General features: G+C 35.9%; 1 protein-coding gene and 1 pseudogene across 1 annotated transcript in view; both read right to left on the bottom strand.

Annotated features, from left to right (window-relative positions):
- The window catches only part of LOC129422749 (uncharacterized), a 38,030-nt gene extending 22,453 nt beyond the window's left edge, over positions 1–15,577 (bottom strand). The window contains exons 1-2 of the mRNA XM_073856567.1: positions 15,470–15,577; positions 13,251–13,308 (exon numbers count right to left, since the gene is read on the bottom strand). The gene's annotated coding sequence lies outside the window, so the exon portion shown is untranslated. The remainder of the gene's footprint in view (positions 1–13,250; positions 13,309–15,469) is intronic.
- LOC141350776 (uncharacterized) overlaps positions 1–17,731 on the bottom strand; it is a 381,966-nt pseudogene that overhangs the window by 105,104 nt on the left and 259,131 nt on the right.

Below are 17,731 nucleotides of genomic sequence, written 5' to 3'. Positions count from 1 at the left end.
TAAAAACATGGTTATGGGTCTGTGTATCATTCGTTCAATCGTTTTTTAAATTAAAAACAAAAATGAAAAAATTTACCACCACGGGTTTTCTGATTGTGTGCTCAGATAAAAAATTAATTACTGGATTAGACAATTTTTTTATTTAACACCTTTATAGGCATAATATATAAATGAAATCATTTTAAACAGATCAAGTACTATTAGTGGTAACATATTACAGGCATTTATGCTCTCATGAAAGACTCTTACAGTCCGACTTTTGAATTGTATTCCTTTTTTTATTAATATTTATCCGGGACACACACATACACACCTAAGGTTTAAGGAGGTCTCCGCTTTTTGTCCAGCTCCGACAAGGTTCTATTCAGTAAACCGCTTAAAATACACTCTGTGTTCACCCGCTTTATTTCCCTACCTGACGGGTCCTCAAAACTTAACGTTAGATCTCGTTCCCAGAATCTCAAATTCAATGTCTCTAACGAAAAAAGAAAGATGAAGTAGCCTATAACAATTATAAATGTTATACCAAAATTGTGTTCGTGCCAATATAAATATTATTTTAACATTGTATTGTTAGCAGAGAAAAAATGTCACAGAAAAAATAATGAAATATAAATAATAAATTAAATAGGACAAAGACTCTCACTTAAATTTCTAACCAACATAAACCGAAACCATTGGTTGCAGAGTTGCTGTTCAAACAAATTGCTGAAAATCCTCCTTTGCCAAATTTATTTTTAAAAGGAGGTAAAGATCAAAGAACTATGCGTTAGGAAAATTAACAATGGCTTTATTTTAATAGACATGTAAAACCATATTTTGGCGGATTACTTTCATTTTTTAACGAATTTACCTGCCCATTTAGTCTTAATAATTAACGGTAAACGAACTTGACTTGCTGTTCTCGAAGGCAGGTCGAACCTAAGGTCGGGCTCGAGCCCCAAGTTCAAGTAACAGAACAGAACAGTAGATTTCTTTAAAATCTACGTTAAAAGTGTAATATTACTGCAGTAAAAGAGTTTATTTTATCATATTTTGTAGTGGTTTCTAAAAGCCTAATTACTTTTCAGTAGGCCTAATTTGCAATGTCACGGAGTTTAACGTCTGCATTGACATGATTTACGAGGTAAATTTGCAAATGATTCATGAAGTCAAACCTCTGCAATTATTTGATTGATTGTGTTTTAGAAGTATGTTCAAAATCTAATGACAGTTATGATCGCGGATGCGCTGGAAGAGAAAGAGCGGCCGGTTAAGATTAAACAAGCTATTATACGCATTTTTTTCAGGACATTCTTGCGAGCCGGTGGCAACTTGTCCACAACGCAAATATTTTTTTATCAGGTAATACATATTATTTGTCAGTGTGTTATATGCGAATAAATAATAATGAAAAAAGTTCAAAAGTCGGACTGTAAGCGAATGAGACTTACCGGAAAGGTTTCTATTCAAACCCTTATTAAAACCCTTATTATAATGTAATCTGTTAGTACCTGATCTGTTTAAATTTATTTCATTGGTATATGTCTGCCAAGGTGTTCAATTAAAATTTGTCCGAACCCGTTTTCATTCATTTTTGTTATTTTTCATCTGAGCGCACATTCAGAAAATGAAGCGTTTGATTTTAGTTCAGGAAAAAAATAATAGAAAAACAAGTAGTTTTTCTTTATTTTTTAGTTTTGATTTGAAAAAACGAATGAAGGAATGATACACGGGGCCATTTTTGTAAACTGTTATTTTAAAATAAAAAAGTCTGATTAAACAAAAATTAAAAAACGGATTTCAAATTAATCCGGCGGGCCAGAAAATATTACTGGCGGGCCACTTTTGGCCCGCGGGCCGCCTGTTGCCGACCCCTGCCCTAGGGCAAACAGCTGTATGTCCATGTATGTTTTAAAGATCGCTCTGCATCTGATCTCTATCAAAAGTCCTTCACAAAAATGGAATTATCTCAGCTTTTTGCTCAAAATTTGCTGTTTTTGATGAAACCTACACATATTTGAGAGGTGATAAAAACAGAACACATGAAGGTAGGATGAAACGGATTTTTTTTTGTTTGAAAGCAGAGGGTCTGTTCTTTTATTTTATATATTATATGTTTATATATTTAAAAAGGAGCATTTTCTGGAAGGCATTAAACTTTTGTGAAAATCATGAAAAATGCTAGCGGTGAAAGAGTTAAAGTACTTTTAATCTTTAAAACTGGATCTAGAGGGAGACGACGCCACAGTTATTCTGTCATCTCAGTTTTACTTTTTCACACATTCACTATGATTTAACGAAATATGAAGTATTACATTTTTTTATTGAAATTTACGAAAAACAAATTGGCCTACTCTCTTAACTCTTGACAATCTATTTGGCCTTTAATATACATGTCAGCATGACGTGAAAAACAAGGCGGCATATAGTTTCATGAATTTAACGTGACAGGCGCGGTTGTTGCGGTTGCTTTTTTTCCATGCGGTTGGGCTTGTCAGTAGAAGGACTATTTAGAAGGACTTGACAACATAAGGCTGCCCTCGGCGGTGTACACGGCGCTGACCGCCTGCTGATCACCTTGATCTCAAATATCCAAAATCTTTAATATAGGCACTATCTTTACAAATCTGTGGTCAGTTAGTAGTTTATTCAGCTATATTCTTGACTAAACAGCTACATTTTATGAAACAGAAAGAGTAATATTTCAAATATTTTGCAGGTTTTAAGCTTCATTGCCGCTGATGCAAAATGCATTCTGGGAAACTTGGCTGTCCTAAGTCCACACGTCACCTCCTGATGCATCCTCAATAAAATAAGCGGATCAAGAACACATCCGGGGATGTTTTTTGAACTTGGCACGATGCAAAGTTGGAATTGGAGCAGTACTTGGGTGGTGACTGATGACGTTTTACAAGTCTACAAGAACACAAGTACAGACATCTTGGGAATTTGTGCGCATGTAGACTTTTAGTAAAGGTCCTCCAGACAGTTTTATTAAGACCTCAGCTGATTTCTAAACTTTGTTGCCATATCCACACTGTTGACATATGAATGGTTTCTATCGAGTGTGGATTCTCATGTGTGTGTTAAGGGCACCCTTTACTGTAAAACTCTTTCCACACAGTGTTGACAAGTGAACGGTTTTCCTTCAGTGTGAACTTTCATGTGTGTCTTAAGAGTTTTTTCACTTATATAACTTTTTTCACACTGAAGACATATGTAAGGTTTCTCTCCAGTGTGTCTTCTCATGTGAGTCTCAAGTTCACGGTTATCTATGAAACTCTTTTCACACTGAGAACATGCGTGAGGTTTCTTTTCACTGTGAGTTATCATGTGTTTCTTAAGATGACTCTCCGTACTTAAACACTTTCCACACTGAAGACACGTGTGAAGTTTCTCTCCTTTGTGAATTTTCATGTGTGTTATCAGGCTACTTTTGCTTCTGAAACATTTTTCACATTCATGGCATCTGTAAGGTTTCTCTCCAGTGTGAATTCTTGCATGTATTTTAAGGTAACTTTTAGCAAAGAAACTCTTTCCACATTGATGACAAGTGTAAGGTTTCTCTCCGGTGTGAAACCTCATGTGTACCTTAAGTTCAGCTGCAGTAATAAAACTCTTTCCACACTCTTGGCACACAAATAGTTTCTCTCCAGTGTGAATCCTCGCGTGTACCTTAAGGTTACTTACAAAAGAGAAACACTTTCCACACTGTTGACAAGTGTAAGGTTTCTCTCCAGTGTGAATCCTCAAATGTTTCTTAAGGTTACCTGCAGTTGTAAAACTCTTTTCACAGTGATGGCACACGTGTCGTTTCTCTCCAGTGTGAATCCTTATGTGTGCTTTAAGGTTATCTTTTGTTCTAAAACTCTTTCCACATTGTTGACATGTGAAAGGTTTCTCCTCACTGTGAGTCCTCTTGTGATCTGCAGGGCGTTCATCTTCACTGAAACTATTTTCACACTTTATGTCTTCTGTCTTCAGAGTTTCTTTCTGTGAAACATTATGGTTTATTTTTACAATCTGATGTTTCTCATCCACTTCAGCTTGACTCTCCTCTTTCACTTCCATCAAATCTAAAATGAAGACAGTAAATAGTTCATATTGATAAACCAGAATGACAAAACACATTTGAGATGTCATGTATCCGTGTTATTTTTAATGTGAAGTACTTTATGCAGTGTTTCCCCTACCATTATATAAGGGGGGCACCCCGCCCTCCTAACGGCTCGACCCGCCCCCCTTGAAGGTCAAGTAAATTTGATTTGAATTTCTTTATAGCGCCAGAGAACAATTTGTTAGTTTATTAAACAATATAGCCCCCAAGTGATATGTTATTTATCTTATTTCCACAATGGCATGTCTTTTCTGTCTGTGTTTGCGCGTTTACAATTATCCAATTGAGTGCGGACATTTATATTTTACTGTTCGGCTTAAGTTACTGTGCGCGCTCTCTCTCATGTTGTGTGCAGCGTGCACCTCTCTCTCCCATAACTGAAAATGTGACAGTGTTTTCAAAGTCTGTTCCTCCGTATACTTTCTTTTTTTGTGTAAACATCAACATTCACGGATGTTACTGAGAGAAGACGAGTTTATCATGACTTTCCCACACACACGCGCACATTCTCTCCCACTCTCATGCTATATATGCCCGCGCCGAGCAGGTGTAATGTAGTAACTCTGTGTAACAGTAACATTGTATGCCGTCATATTTCTGAATTTGCGAATGATGCTTTTCCCTTTAAACACGTCTTCGCGTAAGTTGAAAATATGCAGCTCAAAGCGAGAGAGAGGTAAGAATGGTGCCCACGTTGAGAAAACTTAATAGAAGACTAATGTATGTATGTCACTCATCTAATTACTGGATAACACTGGATACTCATTGTATAGTTTAATAAAATAATGTATTTTGATTACACAAATCAAACCTAACTATATGATTGTTTTACTAGCTGCTGACCAGCATAGGGAATCTCTATGGCTAATTTCTAAGACATGTTGCTGATACAGTACTGTGTGTTGTACATTTTCTTGTTAATTATGTCTTTTTGTGTAGCCTATCTTATGCCTAGAATTATTCAAGGAGGTTGATTCTTTTAACCCTCAAGAGTTCCTTTAAAAACTTCCTTAAAGTCGCAATGAAATTGAAATGAAAAACTATATATATATATATTTTTTTTTTTTTTTTTTTAATATTGTGGTATTACTAACAAATGACTTCTGTGAGCTTCATTATTTTTAAACAATTCGTGTGTGCTCATAATCTTTAATCAAAAATGCAAATCTCCTCCCCTCCTCAAAACGATCTCTCTTCACTTCCGGTCAAAAGTATGGCAGGTGGGCGGGGTCCGGGAGAAGATCGCAGCGATTAGCAGTTAGCAACACGACCCAACTTCAAACAATCCAATCAGATCTCGATGGACAAATTCAAATCCAGCCCTGCCTTATTTCATCTCAAAAGCCGTTTCATTCGGATATACGTCACCACGGGGAAAATAGGGCAATCGCTACTTCCGTTCCATGGCGACTTTAAGTGTTCCTAAGGCCACAAAATGAAACCAAAAACTGCTCTAAAAATATCATGCGTCAATATTTTTTTAATCTTAAACGATGCAGTCTTTTAGAACTACTTCTGCCTGAAACATACATATCAAATATTAATTAAATCTGTGAAAATTTTAACCCTTTATATGCCTGTTTGTTTACATTAGCCCATGTTTTTTAACAGAAAAAAACAAAAAAACGAAATATATTTTCCAAAAAACACATTTGAACCACCATGTGATTATTATTATTATTATTATTATTATACCCTAGGATGGGTCAAAGATTGGTAGCGACATTGATTTTTTTATGCATTGTTATTTTTTGAACAAGGTCAGATTTTATAAAAAACTTCCTTAAAGCTCACGTAACACACGCTGTTTCTGCATTTCTGATATTAATCTGGAGTACCTATAGTCAGAGTAGTATTACATCCTTTATATCTCTGAAGAGTCTTTAGTTTAATCAGATTTATAAAAGAAAGATTAGCTTTACAGAATCTTTCCGATAACGTACGAAAAAATGGAGGAGTTATACGGCAGGAGGAGCGAGTACGAGTCATGCAACACTATACAACACTTATAACTTATGAATCACTACATGCTCGTGTCATTTATATAATATGCACGCGACTATTTCCAACATAAGACAGAAGTCTTACTTACCGCGTGCAACTCGTCATGACCCGGTTGGGAAAATCCAGCGCATCAAACACACACCTAAAACTCCGCTGCTACCCCGGATAATAAACTATATCCATTGTTTTCATAAGGCTGGATTTCTTCTCCTTACATCCAAAAACACACTTCTTCATTCGGGCCATTGTTGACTTTTGAAATTAAACAAAGCTGAGTGGTGTGATAAGCTGTTTGCAAGCTCTAGCGTCTCCCGCTGATTGAAGGGTGGGCGGGGATTTCCAGGGGAGGTGCCCATATAAAGAAGTGATACGTATAGAAAACCCCTGAAACGTCAGCTGGACCTGTAATCGAAAAAAACTTTCCGAAACTTGTACGAACCCTGGCGAAGTGCATTCGGCACAGAAATACTCTGTAACATGTCTAACTGCCTACATTTAACATGAGGAAACAACTCTATAACTGTGTTAATAAGTCAGAATGCTTGAAATACCATTGAAACCCCCCCCTTTAAGTGTTCCTAAGGCCACAAAATGACACCTTCCTAAAAACTGCTCTAAAAATATCATGCGTCAATATTTTTTTCCACTTTAAACGATTCAGTCTTTTAGAACTACTTCTGCCTGAAACACACATATTAAATATTAATTAAATTTGTGGAAATTTTAGCCCTTTATATGGCTGTTTGTTAACATTAATCGAACCACAGTGATCGGCTGATGTCGTGAAACCTTTTGTGGGACATCGTAGCTCAGAGAGTGACCTGTCCTGATTTCTCACTCCAGAGACTAAGGGGCTGATTCATTTTTTATCTGTCCGCTTCAGAATCTGGGCGGACTCAGTAGGGCATCTGGGGATTTCTCGCCTACTGATTTTATTGATACTGAGGATTCGGACATACTATTCGTTCCCATACTGCTTTTTGCCTACTATATAGTATGGCAGTATGCGGTTTCAGATTCAGCCTTAGACTCCAGCTGGTCTACTTCTACCTCTGGAGGCCTCCATGTCTACCTCAGAATCCTCGGTGGAAGATGAGGAGCCATCCTCGCTCTTGAAGTGCATGATTTTTTCAGGAGCCTTATGTGTGCTGTAATGCCTTGCCATTTCCACTACTTCTGCTATACTGTTCATACTTATAGCAGTCTACTTGCATAAACAACATGAGCGAGAAACAAAATGAGCGAGAAATGAGGCCGGTTCTGGCCTCTCATCGTTTTTATTACTAAATTAGTTTATAACGCAGAATGTTCCCTCAAAAGAGAGAAGAATTTGGATATGTTGAATCTGCCCCCCTGCCCCACTCAACACCGACTCCACCCCCACTCCCTTATACCACTCAGACATGCTTTTTTTACACCCACACCAATTTTCAACATTAAAGGTTTATCTTTTCAGCAGCTATGCGTTCCGCAGAAAACAGCAAAATTTTTGACATTTTGATGAATGCATGAAATGGTAAAAAGTAGCGCCACCTGGTGGACAAGTATAAAAATTTAAACTTCAAGGCCAGTAGTTCAAAATGATATATTGACATAAAGGTATGTATTAGTTTATGTTAAGATAAATGGGGGGTCAAAAATGGTAGTTATAATGGTTTTCAATGAGGCATTTTTTGTCCTTAGGAACACATTAGTCGGTTTTTGCATAGCTTAGCCATTTTAAGCTAATTTAAAAAACTGAAACCAAAATTCTAAAATGTATCAAAAATGATTAACCTTTGGCAAGTTTGGGCAATATTCGATCATCACAGTCAAGATGGTTTAAAAATCAAAATGGCACAAAATGTCCCTAGGAACTCTTAAGGGTTAACTTCCTTCAAAGTTTGATCAAATGTGCATAATGACATGTGCAACAAATTGATATAGGTTTTTAAACTCATAGACTTGCATAATTTAAAGTTCAGACCCTCTTTTAAAAAAATTGTCGTCAACCTCTGACACAGCTTTAAAGCTGAAACTTTTCAAATCCTATCAGAAGTCCAGAATGTCATTGAAACACACCAGTGGCTTTGCTGTCATCAGTATTAAACATTTTATCCCTCAAAGTACCCCTCCCCACAGAGCTCCCACATAACAAATCACAATTTAACCCCTGTATATACATACCCAACCAACCTACCCCCCCCCAGGCTGTAAAGCTAGGGGAAACACTGTTATGTAATTTCTATTGTCAATTTCTGTTCTTGTAGTTCAACTCTTGTGCTGTGTTCAAAACCCTTTAACACTTCTGGTGTTTCCAATTAGGGGTGTGACGGTTATTATATAACGTGAGACGGACGGTTATAGTTGAACACCGTCATAAGAACTCTATAATTGCCAAAACCGTGTTATTAAATACACACATATATAACATTTATTATCATAGAGAATGTTTAAATAATGCTTAAAAACAATTATTAACAGTCTGTTGTTATTTTAACCGCAGAAAGGCGTCTGTACATTCCGCTTTTCAAGTTCTAATCCTCCCATGTTAATCTACTAACTCTCCTGACTGCTTTAAATGGCGAAGAAGTATGATTCGTCAGATCACCTGTCAATCAAGCTTCCTGCGAAGGGTCAATTGTTTTAAACGACGGGTTAGAGGGGGATGCTTCTTAGTCTAAAGAAGGGGGTCGTTGGGTTATAGCGGTTAAAGCACATGCACTGCTAGTTGTCTTGCTGTTAATTTTAAATTACAACGCGTTGTTGCAAACCCCTTTCGATCGCATTGCTTTTGTAGTGTAAACGCACATGTGGTTGAATGTGTTTGAACAGCCACACGCGACCGCCTTCCCTCCGCCCATTTATCTAATATGAGGTACTAAACACAAGTTTTATGTCTTTTCTGACTTCTGGCGTGAACAGACGGTGAACAGTGCTATTTTTAGCCTTTCATTGATAAAACTAAAGTAGAGCCCTGCACGGGCCAAAAATTCCAGCCCTAACCCGGCCCTGGCCCGAAGTGTTCAAGCCCTACCCGATCCAAGCCCGACAATGCCTGCAATTTTTTCAGCCCGAACCCGACCTAACCCGAGACCAATATCAATCACTTTTAAGCTCTCTCTGACGCGCGCGCTCTTTGATGCGCGCTCTCTCTCTCGGATGCGTAATAAGAGGTGAAGTATAGCTTTAGCCTACAGATTAGAAATGCTTATTGCTTTAATGTAGGGAGTTAATAGTTCATTGTTCACAGTTCATATTTATGATCTTATAGTCCATTTGAACATTTTTGTACGAACTGACTGTATTCTTCAGAAAAACACTAAATAACTTATCTTCCCTTACCTGTCGCTGTTCAGTGTGCAATTAATAAATAAAAATTAGTATGACGTTAATTTTTAAAAGTGTGCGAGGTCCGTGCACGTCCTCCGCTATAGCAAAAAGCGCAATCGGCTAAACGAGCATTAAATATTAATATGACGTTGATTTTTTTTGTGTTTATTCATTTATATTCACAAAACTTATCAACAAAACATCGATTAAAATTAAGAGACAAATTATATGAAACGAAATTCATTTTAAAGTAGCAAGAAAAACTTAAATTAAACTCGAAAATAATGTCTCACCCATTACAATTCTCCCTTCAAATTAATCTTTACAACGCGTATGGCGTTTAAAATGACGGTCTATCTTTCGTAATAAGCTAAATAAATTTAAACAAAACAACAACAACAACAACAACATTACAACAATATTCAAACCTAACAATACTCAAACATAAATATAAAACAGACATTATCTATAAGGATACATGTTAAAACAATCTGATATGCGTTTATAATAGCTGGTTGGTATAGATGTTTACTATTTTGGCAAAACCTCCGTTGCAAACCTCCATTTACCTGAATAAAAAAAATTTTTACTTTGAAAATGATGCGCTGTCACTGACAGCGCCTGTCACATTAACATGAGCTGTTTGTTTACATAAGACTCCATCTACGTTCATTTACACTCCACCGCAAAGTCTGAGTTCTCAAACTAAAACAAGGTCTGCAGCTTTTGCGAACGAATCCGTTTATGAGGGTCGAATACGGTGGTTTGTAATTGAAAGGAGTAAACGTAGCAAAAGTAACATTTAAAGGATAAACCCATTAATGTAAGCCTCAGATGCGCGCTGTCTCTGCTACACACGCAAACACACACACAATGAGGAGAGACGTTAAAATAAGCCCGAGCCCGACCCGAGCCCGGTCTGTAAAAAAAAAAACAGCCCGAGCCCGGCCCAAATGGGCTTAGCCTGTCGGGCCCCGTCGGGCCCCGACGGGCTTGCAGGGCTCTAAACTAAAGCGTCTGATCTCCGTAGTTTCGTTTTGAAAGCGTGTGAAAGTTGCGCAATCCTATTTCACCAATTGCGCTGAAAATTCAGAGAAAGCTCTAACATATACACGAACAAAACACTGTGCAGCATGTTTACTTGCTAAACAAGCAGCGGACTCCGACATAATATTAGTTCGCGTCCATATAAACTCATTACTCCCGCTCGCGTTTGAATGACAGCAGAAGAGACTCGCCCACCGTCTCGACAGACCACCCCCTCACAGTATTCAGGACAGAAGCGGTAGAAAGTGGACACAAGAGACGGATTTAAATACCAGGTGTAAACGTGATGTGTCTCTCTCTCGTCCACTTGTGATCCGATGGATGAAAACACATCTTAATACCAAGTGTAAACAGCCCCACAGTCATTAAATCCACCGAAGGTTGTTTGGATAAAACTCTTTACCTGATGTTTCAATCTAATTCTACTGAATCTATTATAGATGAAGAAAGTTATCATCTCATGTTTCTCAATGCCAATGTTTTGAAAAAAAAGATTGAAAAATAGACACCAACCTATTTGTTCCTCAGTATCTTCATCCTTTATTCTACATGGTTGTGGATCTGTCATCTTCTCAAGCTCCTCTTTCACCAGTATCAACATTATGTCATGAAGATTTCAGTTGTCACACATGGAGTGATTTCTCTGTGTGTTTGACTCCAGCATTTATTGGTGGATTGTTGTAGGAGGAGCTTCACTGAAGATCTCAATCACTTTCACTCTATGGGTGTAAAATAGAGATGAAAGAAGAGACATTAAAACATTTAATGTCAGTAAAACATTCACCATCTGTTTCAGACTTTTTAATGTTTCACTTCAGAATGTGTTCTAAAGCATTAATTACAGAATCTGAATCTATGTTTGGTGAAGACCTGGGCGATTTTCCTTTTTTAATTAATTTAACGTTTTCATTTTATTTAAATCGAGCGATCAAGGTTTTGAATAGAAGTTAGTTATGCATGTCAAAGTGAAATGATGCAGACATCATCTGATTATTGCCGCAGGGTTTTCCTGCATTGAAAATGAATCAGGACCCACACAGATTACAAAAACATTATTTTATTTGATCTGTAGATGTTGTGGGAGAATTAGAAAGCACAACTTTCTCTCTTCCTCCCACTTTTACGCTCTTTGTTGCTCAGTTTTAATCTTCAAATGCAACAGACAAAAATACAGATGACTGAAAACATGACCTAAACCTCACATAATATTTGTACTTAAATTATACCTCCATGTGAAACACGTCTGCACTGACGGCACAAAGTGAGCTCAGCCTGAATGAAATGATATGGCCAGAAAAAACAACAGAGAAAATATATTTAAATTACTGACAAAATCATTGACAATAATCCTTCCAAAATTTCAAATAGGTTTGCTAACGGGCGGAAAGTTTCTGGTAAATTTCCAGAAATTGTACATGAGAACTTAATCTGGGGAATTTTTAAGTATTCTAAATTAGAAAATTAACAGGAATTTATAGGAATTTTTTGAAATTTGTGGAAATGAATATAAACTATACCATATGCAAACATAAATAAATATATTGTTTGGTCATAAGCAGACATGCATGCAAGGTAATGCAGATTTTAAAAATGACGTCTTGACTGATTTAAAGGCGGAGTCCACGATGTTTGAAAAACGCGTTGGAAAAGGAGACGGGCCGACTACCAAAACACACTTATAGCCAATCAAATCAAATCAAATCAAATGCAGGGTTGCGTATGTGTGGGGCAGGTCTATCAACAGAAGGTCCAGATTCTATTGGGGTAGGGGCGTGTTTGTTTAGGTGATTTCAAATATCAACATTGGCTTTCAAACATCATGGACTCCGCCTTTAATTGTAAGTCGAACTTTAATTGATTCTGTAGTGGCACAATAACCCGTTTTAAACAGCCAAGGAGCTGAGTGGGAAGCAATAAAATTGTGACACGTCAATCATCCTTACAGTTTGCCGTTTATTCTCAATCCATTTGAAGATTGTTTCAATATAGCAAAGTATAGTCAACAATACCGAGTCTGAATAAATATATAATAGATCATACGGTCAACCAAAAAATATGTGCTCCTGCACTAGGGCTGGGCAAAAAAAATCGATTTTCCGATTAATCGTTTTTTTTTTAAACGTGGTCTAATAAAAATTGATTCTCAAAGAGCAGAATAGATTTTTTTTCTTTCATATTTATTTCCACAAACATTGAACGTAAGATTAACTTTAATCTAATTACTAGTCTTCTTCAACGTTAGTGTTGTGGCTTTTAATTTTTTTATTAATTACCCACTTGTAAACTGCTGTTCACAGTTCTTTTTTATTAATATAGTATTTGTATTAAATCTATATTCATTGAGTTGAATCGAGAATCGAGTATAAAAACCTACCCGAGAACCAGAATGGAAAATTTAATCGAGAATCGGAATCGAATCAGTTTTGATAGCTTGTGAATCGAAATCTAATTGATCTGGAACATTTGAATCGATACCCAGCCCTATCCTGCACTCACCCCCATGTTTCCAAAGCTACACACAGGTATTTTAACCCTAGATAATTAATGACGCCTTTTTTCTCCCACGGTCACATGACATACTCTTAACATGGCTCCTACAGACAGATTCTTTCATTAAGAAACGCAAACGCATAATAAACATTATTATAGTTATTATAATAGTACTAGCTTTTATTCAGACATCTTATTTACTGGCTAGCTACTGTATAAACTCATTTTAGTATTTGCTAGTTAAACCATAATATCATAGATCAAATATATTTATCCAAGTTTTATCATCAAAACTTACTTGACTTGATGTAGTCCTTGGGGTCAAATGCAAGTGTGGCTTCTGTGGAGGTCAAGGCCTGAAAAATGGAGGGGAAATAATCCCCCACCTTAAATGATATATGGAGGATTTTTTTATTTTATAAAAACGTCTCATTCTAAGGTAATAAAAAAATAACGGTTAATTATAAAAATGTCTTTATACACCCCTGATAATATAGTTTTGTATATTATTTTGCATCTCTGTCAAGAGATCCTTCTGAAAATTACACACTGCACCTTTAAAATCATTAAATCAGTTATTTGTTATGTCATATTTAGATAAGTGTTGCACTACTTGACATTAAGTTCAATGACTTAAATATATAAGCATCAATTTATAAACCCTGCATTGGGTTAAGAGTGTCATATGTTGTAAAATTTATTTAAATACAGACTAAATACTGTTATTTTTATATTTTTTATGAAAATATTGAGGCTTTTATCCAAAGCGACTTACAGTGCATTACAAAGTATACAGTAAATTAAAGTTTGTTAAAAAAAAAAGTAATAAACTATAACTAATAACTAAACTAATCTCTTAAAACACCATGTATCCTTATCTTTTATGTTTTAGAATATAGTATTAATATATCTTTTATTAATGTATTAGGCCTACCTGCAATATTTGTAAAATGTCCCCCTAAATATATAATGTTGGCATACTCTAGTAAACTATCTGTTTCAAATCAACTGTTCCAAAATATAGTTTACAAGAGTAACTAGACCAGAGTAGACTATTTGCAAGGTGAGAGAATAGTTGTCTAATTTTAATGTGTGAACAGACTAAAAATTTTACTCACAATTCATTCATTCTAATTAGTTGTCTATTCCTAGTCTGTTAGCCAGTAGGCCCATTTTCTAAAAAATCTGCACCCTAATTTCAAAATGATACAGAAGTCCAACATCAGAAATTAAGTGACAATGTGAAAATACTACCAGTCCATTTTGTGGTGATCTACTTGTAAGACTATTTACATGTTTATAACAAAGGGCGTTATCTATTGCTGGGACACTTTAAAAAAATTGGGATCAAAATTAAGAGTATACCCACTTCTCCAGGCCCCACTACACCACTTTATAATCATCTCACCTAAGGGTAGAAATTCAACTAAAATTGCATTAAATCTTAATATTTTAAACAAAATTATGCTGCAAGATTTTTGTTTATGCAAGTTTTAATCACTGTCTTGTTACCTAAAACATAACATCATTTTGAAACATGTTAGCAACTCCCAGTAACTGATAGCTGGGATTGAAAAACATGTTTACACAGCGGGGGTTAGTTGTCACACACTGTTACAGTTAAGCCTCAGGTATACAATAATAATGAAATAAAAATATTGTAAATACTTATTCATCAAAATGGTAACTGTTAATACAATATCAGGGGAAATAACTCAATTATCATTTTTGCTCTTGATGCATAATACAAGGACGGTTAGATGAAGGATCAGAGATGGATGAATGTGTGAATAACTATCTATTATAAGTATCTAATAAGTATATAAACATAATTTGAATTAATCATTTGTGTTTAAACTAACTTTTCTAGCAGATGTTACAATGAACCCCAACTGAGGTAACGTTTGCACTCCTGTCACTTCCTGTGTACGAAAACGGTAGATCCCACAAACAAACTTTAAGGGTCAGTTTCCAGGACAGGGTTTATATTAATCCAGCAGTACTAGGCCTTAGTTATTTTAGGCAATTTAAGTTGTTTTTACAAACATACCTTACAAAAACAACTCATGTGTATCTAAAACAATGGTAATGATGTATTTAAACGTATCTTATGTCAGTGCAAGCTGTTTTCAGTTAAGAGAACTCAAATATGCATTTTAGTCTGAGACTAGATTTAAACCCTGTCTGGGAAACCGCCCCTAAGTGTTCATTTGTAGCAGAGATGTTTTGATTGTGTAAAAAAAATATATCTAACGCAAATATTTTTTAATGATATAACTTAGCCAAAGCCAAAAGCCTTAGTTTGTACCCCACTCTCCCCTAACGTTACTGAAGGTAAAACAAGAACTTAAATAAGAAGTGTTAAATACAGATGCAGTCCTCAGGTAATTTTAAAGTTGTATGAATAGCGCACATCTTCCGTTTTAAGTCCTCGATTTCCACAGTAGGCCTACACTGGTTCATAATACATGAGTAAAAACATTGAATAATATTCTTATTAAACGTGCTGGACATTACCTCAAAGTACACAACTGTATGAGTCAGGAGATGTTTATGACGCTGTCCGGACAATGATCCCTGCTCCAGAGACAACAGTGAGTCCGGGTCAGATTTTCAACTTCATCTAGTGATGGTCGTTTTCGAAGCACTGCTTCATGAGGCTTCAAAACATTTACGAATCTTTTGTTTCGAATCAGTGGTTCGGAGCGTGTTTCAAACTGGCCAATGTCACGTGATTTTAGCAAACGAGGCTTCATTACGTCATAACTGTTTCGAAACGTTTCGAAAATCCGATGGTTCACCACTAGGGGGAGTTGATCGCATGACCAGTGTCTAATATGTTTCGGTGAACTCGGGTCAGTTTTATTATAAAAGTTCATAAAACATTTATCCTTCTGACTAATAACGCTGCCATTTTGTCTATTTATTGTTTATAGACAGATTTAATGACAAAAATGTGCATAATTAAAAGGGTAGTTAGTTTTAATGATTTGTTTGCCCTAAATAAAACTAAAAACACATAATACACTTTTAACTATGTCTTAATTAAGTTAAATCATTTTTTAACATATTTTAATAAAAATCTTGCTATTATTTTGTAAAAAAAAGTGTAAAATGTTTGGCCATATCTGCTTTAAACTATTTTGACCAGCAGGGGTCGCCAGCGTGTGTGGTGTTTCGAACTGCTTCGAAAAACTGAACCAATTTTCGAAGCAATTGGTTCAATTGATTCGAAGCTTCGAAAAGCTTCGTTTCTCCCATCACTAACTTCATCTCACTGCTAACGGTTAGTGTATTAATAAATCCTGTCTTCTGTTGACAAACCAATAAAATAATCGAAAACGGAGTAATTATTTCAATGTAAACACCGAAGCACTTACACGTGGCTAAAGATATCGGGCTCTAGTGACGATCGCTTTAAACACTGATTCGCGAGGCTTCAAAGCCTTTACGAGTCTTTTGAATCGAATCTTCTTCTTCTAGAGTTTTATGGCGGTTGGTAATCCACTTATGGTGCACTACCGCCACCTACTGATCTGGAGTTTGGAGCACAGACAAGCAAGGAATAAACACACTAAATTATCCCATATAACCCGATTTCTTTGAGTCGTTTTATAATGGCTCTATACTTCTTCTGTTGCTCTAAATTACATTCCAAAAAGTTTTTAAGCCCATTTTGTTTCATTTCCTGAATAAGTGATATATATTTTTTTAATTTTCATACTGTGTTGACATAAAATATGCTCTATTGTCTCTGTTTGATAACAATGTCTGCATTTACCAGTTGCATGCTTTCCTATTTTAAAAGGGAATTATTTAGTCCAGAATGTCTGATTCGAAGACGTGAAATGATAATATTTTCTTTTCTGTTCTTAAATGCACTTCTTCCATTTCCAAAAAGTAGCTGAACGCTAAGATGTCTGCTCTTGCTATCAATATTTCATGCATCGTGCCATTTATTAAGTGACCTCTTTTTTACTAAGAGCCACTTGTATGTCAACATCTGCATGATTTAAAGCTTTCTTAGCTAGTTTGTCAACCACTTCATTAGCCTCCACTCACACATGAGCAGGGACCCACAGAAACATAATTGGGTGGTTTCCCGGAGAGGGATTAGCTTAAATCAGGACTAGGCCTTCGTTTAATTAGGAAATATAACTAGATTTAACAATCATGCCTTACTAAAAACATTACTTGTGTGCATTTTGAGGCAAACAAAGGGCATTCATGTATTTTAAGATAGGCTATGTGCAAGTGCAAGTTGTTATCAGGACAGACAGCTCTTACATTTATTTTAGTCTAGGACTTGTAACCTGTCCAGAAAACCACCCCGATAATTACTATTTCTCAATAAACTTGCAAGAATATCATATATAATATCTTGCCTAGTTGATTTTAGTCCACTTGCAAGGCTTGAAAGCAGGCGCGGAGTGGAAACAAAAAATTTAACGGAAAATTTCGTAGACCACCAACCCTCAGTGGTCAAAATAATAATAATAATAATAATAATAATAATAACCATAACCATGTATTTGTAGTAAAATTAGGGAAATACAAATCTTAATCAATCTGCAAAAAAAAACAATTCACAATAATAAAATCATGGCAAATTTTTCTAAGGGAGTAACTACAAAATGATACCTGTTTGAAAGATGGGGAAGCGCACCTGTCAATCAGCTATTACATATCAGAGCGAGGCCAGAGACCAACGTGCTCATAAACAGGAAATAAAATATGGTATAATGTGTGGATCTTTGAATAACTGTAAGAATATTTCCT

The sequence above is a fragment of the Misgurnus anguillicaudatus genome, chromosome 19 (assembly GCF_027580225.2).
Source record: "Misgurnus anguillicaudatus chromosome 19, ASM2758022v2, whole genome shotgun sequence".
NCBI lineage: Eukaryota > Metazoa > Chordata > Actinopteri > Cypriniformes > Cobitidae > Misgurnus > Misgurnus anguillicaudatus.
The sequence above is the reverse complement of the archived record's forward strand: the minus strand, read 5'-3'. Positions and strand labels throughout refer to the sequence as shown.